At 41.8% G+C, this 8,409-nt stretch overlaps 1 non-coding gene across 1 annotated transcript; it reads right to left on the minus strand.

The window, feature by feature from the left end:
* Positions 1 to 324: 324 nt before the first annotated feature.
* Positions 325 to 397, minus strand: trnar-ccu (transfer RNA arginine (anticodon CCU)). Its single transcript has one exon. It is a non-coding gene; the product is annotated as a tRNA-Arg (tRNA).
* Positions 398 to 8,409: the final 8,012 nt, after the last annotated feature.

An 8,409-nucleotide genomic window follows, 5' to 3' on the forward strand; every position in this document is an offset into this window, starting at 1 on the left:
CAAAACCTGTAAACAGCCAAACCACTTACCAATCACATCACTGGAAAGTCAGTATTACTACAGGGGTCCTGTCGAGTGGATGTTGATTTGTAAAAATGGACAGTAAACTGCCAGAACATGATTTTCCTCAAGAACATTACTTTTCATGGTGCTTTATCTCACCATGGAAATCAGGTTGAGGGTCATAATGTCTTTGTGCATCACCCCTTGAAAATGTCTACCATTGTGTCAGCAGTAAAATGGAGCTAGCAGAGGATGGTTTCAATCCATCAACATCTGGGTTATGGTCCCAGCACGCTTCCGCTGCACCACTCTGCTGAAAATCACCCCAGATTGGACTTGAACCCACAATCCCTGGCTTAGGAGGCCAGTGCCTTATCCATTAGGCCACTGGGGCATCTCATAGTGCAAATTCACCAGTTCAGGAGAAATACATATACAGTTCTGGAGACGTGATGAAACAGTAACCTTGACCTTTCCAAAATCGAAATCAGTTCATCCGCCACTCCAAGTGGTTATGTATGCCAAATTTAAAGTGCTTCCCTCTTGGCGTTCAGAGATATTGCCTTCACAAGAATCGGATGGACAGACATAAGGACACAGTCACTTTGACATTGAACCTTTGACCTCCAAAATCTCATCAATTGATTTGGGAGTTCATGTGAATGTTTTTGCAAAGTTTGATAAAATTCCCTCCAGGGGGTCCTGTGTTATCACATTCACAAGAATCGGAAGTGTGAACGTATGTAAAGATGGTTGGACGACCCAAAAGCATAAAACTTCTAGCAACAGCGGGCACCGAAACATAACAAGAGACAATAAAAGACAGAGTTAAGCCCTGACAGAATAGAGAACTACAGCCAAAAGATGTGGAGTAGTCCCAAGTGTGACCAGAAGAATTGGGGAAAAAAATAGAACTACTATACTATAACTTTAAAAGACAAACCTTCCTTCAAGAAATCTTTATTGTGCTCACATTGGCCCTCATTTATGAAACGTGCGTACAACCTAAAACAGGCATAGGAAGGGCGTACGCCGATTCCTACGCAAAGCTCGGCATTTATCAATTTGAACGTGAGCTTGGGCTACAAAAAAATCTCATTTCTGTTCTGACCTTGTGTACGCAAGTTTACGCAGACACTGTCATCAAATTTAAGAGTAAACTTAAAACTCTCGTCTTTGATAGAGCTTATAGTAAATGACTGAGGAGTCGCAGCGTTCGTCTAGATCAGCTGGGGAGGGTGTATAGCCGCAGACATGGCACCCCTTCTCTTCTCTGCTTTTCTTCATAGTCGTCAGATAAAATTTACCATATAATCAATAATATAATAAACTAGAGGAAGGCAGTGCAGTACAGCCCAATCCAGCAGGGGAGAGTTCTAGCCCAACCAGGCTCCTCTCTTTACCCTGTCTCTCTTAGTTACGCTGTAATAGTTTTAGACTGCCGGGGGACTTCCTTTGACACACTGAGCTCTTCTCTCCTTTATCTTTCCATTTGTGTGCATCCATGTTCCAGAAGTGCTTGTTACTAACCTAGCTCTGGCGAGTCATTCTGTTCATAAAGGAACATCTGTCATTATCATTGATTTTTCTACCATTCTCAGAGAATGCCTTTCGTTGTCAGCAGGATTCGAACCTGCGCTGGGAGACCCCAATGTATTTCTAGTCCATTGCCTTAACCACTTGGCCACAACAACCTGAAAACCAGGACTATACCTGTATGTGCAAATGTTCATAAACTTTTCAAGTGGTTTCCAATAGTTACCAGACACGGGCAAAGTGCAAATCGCAGCGCACTGCCCGTGTCTGTGGTTCCTTGTGGAGGCAGCTTGATTGATTGATATGCTCCCTTTATTGTACCATAACAGAGATCTAATATTTTATCAAATCGGGTTGGGCAAGTAACCTTTCTGGTTACTTCTTGACAAATAAAGCAAGCAGACACATGATGAAAACTACTGCGATGGCTGGGAATTGAACCCAGGTCAACTGCAACTGGAAAGCGGAGAACCATACAAGCTGTGCACAGTAAAGATGGCATGCTGTTGACCTTAACTGAGGAGGTAATAGGGCGGTGGAAGGAGCCCTTTGAGGAACTCCTGAATGCAGCTGACACATCCTCTAAGGTAGAGGCAGAGCTTGAGGATGATGGGAGATTGTTGTCAATTTCGCTGGTGGAAGTCGCTGAGGTAGTTAAAGAACTCCACAGTCTACTCCAAGGTGGTGGAATGGAGGGTTTAGCCAATCATTGAATCTCGAGTTTAAGCACAACAATCTGTGCAAGGAGTCCACCAAGTTTATTCTAATGACTTTAGTTACTTCACCAAGCAACGTCATGACAGTTTAGCACGAATAATACAGCTCCAAGCTTTCCAGCTTTGTGACATTTGCAAATGGCAGTGGTGGGATTTGAACCCACGACTGAGAGACTGGAGCCTTAATCCAGCGCGTTAGACCACTCGGCCACACTACCTGCAAACAAACATATTGTAACTAACAGTATGCTTTTAAACTTTATTGAAAAATGCAAATGCTTTATTAAAAGATTTTCTTTATCATTTTTCTCTGGCATTGCTGTTTTTTTTATTTTATTGATCCTTCTGCAGAAGACCATAGAGCAGCCCAAAGATAACCAAAGTGGCCTTATGTCTATTAGAAGGTACAGTTCTGCAAACAATGTACATATTAATCTTTACGGTCATTGGTATGCAGGTCACTTGATGTAATACAAGCAAATACATAAGGCCCCCCCCAACAGTTTTGTGATACGTGGCGTTCAACTGTATGTCAATGATCAAGCTTGTTGCTGTGACCAAGAAACCACCAGCAAAATGACTGATACATCATCAGTTAAGAAATTTTCTTGGATGCCAAATATTTGAATTCAAAGTCAGAATCCAATTCACATGTAACAACAATACAATAAACGTCCAGCTTCTACATTTCCGCATGATTCAGCTTCCCCAATTTCTGAGTAACAGGAAAATAGCCTGATAAGCATACATGTTGCAGCTCAACTTCAAAAAGCCCTAAAGCAAATGCTTGTGGCTTAAAGATCGAGCTCCCGCTCATAAAAAAAATCAGACAGGCGCAGTCTCTATTAAAATCTGTGTTAAAATCTTCAGGAGATGTAGCTCAGTGGTAGAGTGCATGCTTTGCATGTATGAGGACCCGGGTTCAATCCCTAGCATATCCATTAGGTATTATGGCCCAGGCTGCAAAGTATCTTACTCTGACAAAGGAAATGATGCAACAAGTATTACAAAGGCAATAAAGTGGAAATTTGTCTTAACAAGTGTCTAACATCTCTCTGCACTTTACCCATGTCCTGCTTTACTCAGCAGTAGAGAAGGATTTGAGCAAAGTTGCATAGCACAATGTTGTGGGTTATTGTGACCTCCTCGCATTTATGGTACTTAATGCAAAAATCAGTCTCAATTCCCAGATGTGTTGCAAGATTTGCAGTGAACATGGCATTGTCTAGTGATGGTGGTATAGTGGTGAGCATAGCTACCTTTCAGTCTCGTAATCATCATAAAAATTAGGTATCACTGAAATTTGAACTTGTGTTGCTGCAGTCAGAGTATACAGTGCTCATCCTAATTGGGCCAGTATAGTGCATCAGAATTGCTTGTTGAAAAGTCTATTTGCTTTGGAATCCCCCCTTCCACACAGCTTTCAATTGTCAGATATGGGTGGGTGAGTGGGCACTGTGTCCAACCCTTTCTGTGTCAAAAACGACAACTAAAGAAGTCTCTTGGATGAGAGACAAAACTACTGCGGAGGACCTTTTACCAAGTCCAGTTGCCCTCGGCCTAGTTGTAAACTTTTGGGGTAATAGCATAGATCAGGAACCAAAACGGACACATCTGGACTAAGAGATACATTGGTGGAGACAGGTGGCTTCCAGGACCTATGAGATAATACAATATTGTTAATGAAGGCACATCTGCAGTTTGGTATATGAGTCATCAAGTCATTGATGAGTCATTGGTTCGCTACCACTCTTAAAGAGTGCCTTTTGTTGTCTCAATCTCAGAAATAGCCATAGAATCACAACTTCCATTCATGTGCATGTACCATCTGCAATTCACTGTATTTTCAGCATCAGTTGTGTTTTTTTTGTTTTTAAAACACCTGCCCCGTGTGAGGGTTGAACTCACGACCTCCAGATTATGAGACTGACACGCTGCCTACTGCGCCAACGAGGCTATGAAAAGAGATGCAATGGTTGGAAAAATTTCAGAAAAACTAACAATTTGGTCTTCGATCTTAATAAAAACAATGTATGTGGAGACCTATGTACTCACACAAAGGCTACGATCGACACTAGATGCTTTGTCATGACCCCATGAAAAGGCCAGGATAAAAGAACGTGTGCAAAGGTTGAAGGAAATGCAAGAATATGACCACGACAAAAGAAATGATAATTCAATGATGGGGGTAGTCAGTTTAGTCAGTGGTGAGTGTGTATGCATGGATGAGTGTGAGGTATGGTGTCAGTGATTTATGCTGGACAGTGTAAAACTAACAAAGATGAGTGGGAGAGGTGCTGGACTGAGAGACCTCTAGGGCAATCACAGATGCACAACCAATAATAAAACACTACTGAGTGAATACGTTCAGAAAATGATGAACATTGTTCAGAAATTTTAATGAAGCTTCATTTGACCATAACTAATAACCACCTGAACCTGGTAAAAGGTATGAGGTACTCATGCATAGCTAGCCAGTGATTTACCTACTGTAGATGGTGGTTTGCATGCCAGTGAGTCTTGAAAATGTGCACATGGTGATTCAGAGGAGATTTAGGAGTTCAAAGTGTAAAGTAGCTAAATTTTCTAAATTGTCCGCCTACAGTGCCAACGAGAGCTCTTCTCTAATATCAGAATCAGAATCAGAAATACTTTATTTATTACCGGGTATGCAATAGCTATTCAATTTCGGAAGGTATTGTTGATCTCAGAAACAACGATAGACGACACCATCTTATCGTTTCGTTTCGTTTCGTTTTTATTTCACACTTCATCACTGTACATTCAAACACAATTCCATGAGGCACAACAATCATATACAGGACGCATGAAATGGGAACCCCAAATAAGCTACTAAAAGCTTTTCAGAGGGGGCCCGAAAACAAACACACAATAACCAACACACCTCCAAAACTCAATTACCATGGACAAACAAAACAAACAATCCCAGCACAAATTGTAACATTTACAAAATTATCAACAATATGAAGAAAGCAATTTTTCCTTGACACGTTTCTTAAAGATGGAGACAGAATGCAACAACTTTAAGTTTTCCTCAAGCTCGTTCCAAATCTGCGGTCCCCTACAAACTATACTCAGGCTCGTACATTTTAACCAACGTTTTTTTACCAGTAATTCGGTATTTTCCCCTTGTATCATAAGTATACAGGGGACGACTGATTGGGACAAGCTCACATAACCGGCCGTTTAACCTGTGAACAACCTGGAACATCATACAGGCATTATGATATACGTTATGTTCAGTGAGCCTCAGTAATCCAAGACGATGAAATAGAGGACGAGTGGGGGTGTTACAGTTTTTTTGGACTGCTTACACACTAAAGTTAAAAGTAGTACACTATTAGCAAAACCTTACACTCAAGAAGCAAAACATCAGCCCATATTTGCACAAGTATAAGCACATTGTCAACCTCACACTTGTTGCAAAACTCTACACACAGTGATTTGCAAAACACTAAACACACTTAACATACATTACACACAAAAATCTATTATGAAGTCACTTCCTTGCAATACCAAAGCACTGACTGTCAAATTACCGCACCTTCCAACCAATTGATTCAACACAGTCATCAGGTGTGCAAACACTTGTTTGCTTACAGTTTTTTTGGATTGCTTAAGCACGATTTTCAAAACAAGGCCCGTGTTTTCAAAACACTACACACAATTAGCACAACCACACACCCAATTAGCAAAACACTACAGATCCTTTGCATAATTAAACACTCTTGTAAAAACTATACACTTCTGTTTAAAACCACACTTTGTTACCATATGAAACACACACGTTTCACATTACTATACTCTGTTTGCACGAGTTACACTCTGCTGTGATAAACCTAAAACACTTTTAGCACTTCTACTTCCCTATGATTAGAGTTGGCTACCATCAACAAAGTACAAATACAATGTAAATTCACCAAACACTACACAAGACCAATGTTGCAGACTGAAGAAACTCATTTATTTCTCAACACGCCCAAAATGTTGACATGGAGATTCATAATACTGTAAAAAAATGTCACTTTACGTATTGTACTGTAAGTTTACTGTAAAAAACAAAACAAAACAAAAACTAGACATTGTCTCTTTGCCTAGCTGGATCTGGCCAGAGAATTTCATCAACATCGCAGGCAATGTTGTCATTAGCAAGACACCTTGGAAAGAAACGTCTTGAATGACGAATCCATCCTTGCATTGCTGCTACCTCCATCTGGTCACAGGCCTCCTCCATGGCTTGGATGAGGGGTACCTCAGCCTGGAGACGGAGATCATATACCTTCCACCGCCATGCCGAGAAAAACTCTTCTATAGGGTTGAGAAATGGAGAGTATTAGGGCTGCACAATTAATCGAATTTTAATCGCGATCACGATTTGGACTTCCCACGATCAAATTTGCGTGATCGAGCGATTATTTTTTATAAAGCGTCATTTCATAGAACGCTCCGGGTTTTTTGCAAAGCCAATCTCCCGCTCCACAAAGCCGTCTGCTCATGAGCCAGTCAGAGTAGTTCACTGCACCCCGTGCAGCTAAGTTTCTAGATGTAGACAGTCACAGAGGACAGAGTAGCGTGAGGAAAACTCAACAGATAGCAGTCGGTAATACGTCAGTCTCAAGGTTTACCAGTTTACCAGTAAACGCAACACTTTGTCCCATTTGTTGTTTTTCAGACAACAGCAGTGACCAGTGCTAGTCGGTGCTAGTTAGCGTCTGTTAGCTGTTAGCTAGTAGCGTCTGTTAGCTGTTAGCTCTTCTAGGACGCACCGGTGCTAATGTCCTCGCATCCGCTGCAATGCTGTTTATATGGATACGGTTTAATTTTGCGTTACATGACCCATTTCGTCTGTAAAGCCGTGCCTGTGTTGGATCTTTCTACGCTCTCTCGTCCTACTCTCTCTCCTCTTACTCTCCGCGCCCCGCCACACAGCGGCCGCCGGTCCACACTTCTGATATATGTCTACAGTTTTAATTTTTCATTAACACAGCTGTATATTGTTAAGTATGAGGGGGCAAACCTGTATTTGTACCAGTGTTTCCGCGGGTAACTGTTATCGCGGCCGCTACGGCGAAGAACAGAAGAAGTTTTTGAATGCAGCTAACTTCAGTTGGTAGAGTAAGAGCGTGGGAGACGGAGCTGCTGTACCGAAGCCTGGACCAGGACCAGAGATGTGACCCATGGCCAGAATATCATAGTTCATAAAAATGCAGCGCAGTGAAGATACAGACGTTTAATACACACGACGTGTGTATCCGCCGTTCGACCCGTGCCGGACCCGTTCATAATGATCAGCCGTCTCTCTGTGAGTAGCGTCCATCACACTCCCTCTCGCAGTTATAAATAGCCTATGTGACAATAAAATTTGTTTTGGTTAAAATCAACAAATAATCGTGAGAATAATCGCGATCAAAATTTTGATCAAAATAATCGCGATTATCATTTTGGCCATAATCGTGCAGCCCTAGAGAGTATGGTGGAAGATATAGGACGGTGAAATGTGGATGTTGCTGAAACCAGTTCTGAACCAGAGCAGAGCGGTGGAAAGACACATTGTCCCAGACAACAATGTATTGCATATGATCGATTTGATTTGCTGCTGTTATGTTGTGCAATTGGTCCAAGAATGTAAGTATGAGTGCTGTGTTGTAAGGGCCCATATGGGCATGGCGGTGGAGGACCCCATTCTGTGTAATGGCTGCACAGAGTGTTATATTACCCCCACGTTGCCCTGGGACATTGACTATAGCCCTGTGGCCAATGATGTTTCTTCCCCTCCTTCGTGTTCTCGTCAGGTTGAACCCAGCCTCATCTACGTAAATGAACTCATGCTGGATCTCCTCTCCATCCATTTGTAAAACTCTCTGAAGAACAGTGTCAGGCAAAATTGTGTTCAGTGTAGATCTAGTATACATATTACAGTACAGTAAAAGATTATGAGACAGATTGCAAGATCACAATGCTTAGGTGAATACATACCTCTGCATAATCATGCCGCAGTTGTTTCACCCTTTCGGAATTGCACTCGAAAGGCACTCGATAAATTTGCTTCATTTGAATATGGTTTTTTATTAGGATGCGTGCCAGTGTTGAGGGTCCCTCTCAAAGCACTTTGAATTGCCCTGTTGCTGAAATG

This window comes from Etheostoma spectabile, unplaced genomic scaffold (genome assembly GCF_008692095.1).
Source record: "Etheostoma spectabile isolate EspeVRDwgs_2016 unplaced genomic scaffold, UIUC_Espe_1.0 scaffold00018858, whole genome shotgun sequence".
NCBI classification, from domain to species: domain Eukaryota; kingdom Metazoa; phylum Chordata; class Actinopteri; order Perciformes; family Percidae; genus Etheostoma; species Etheostoma spectabile.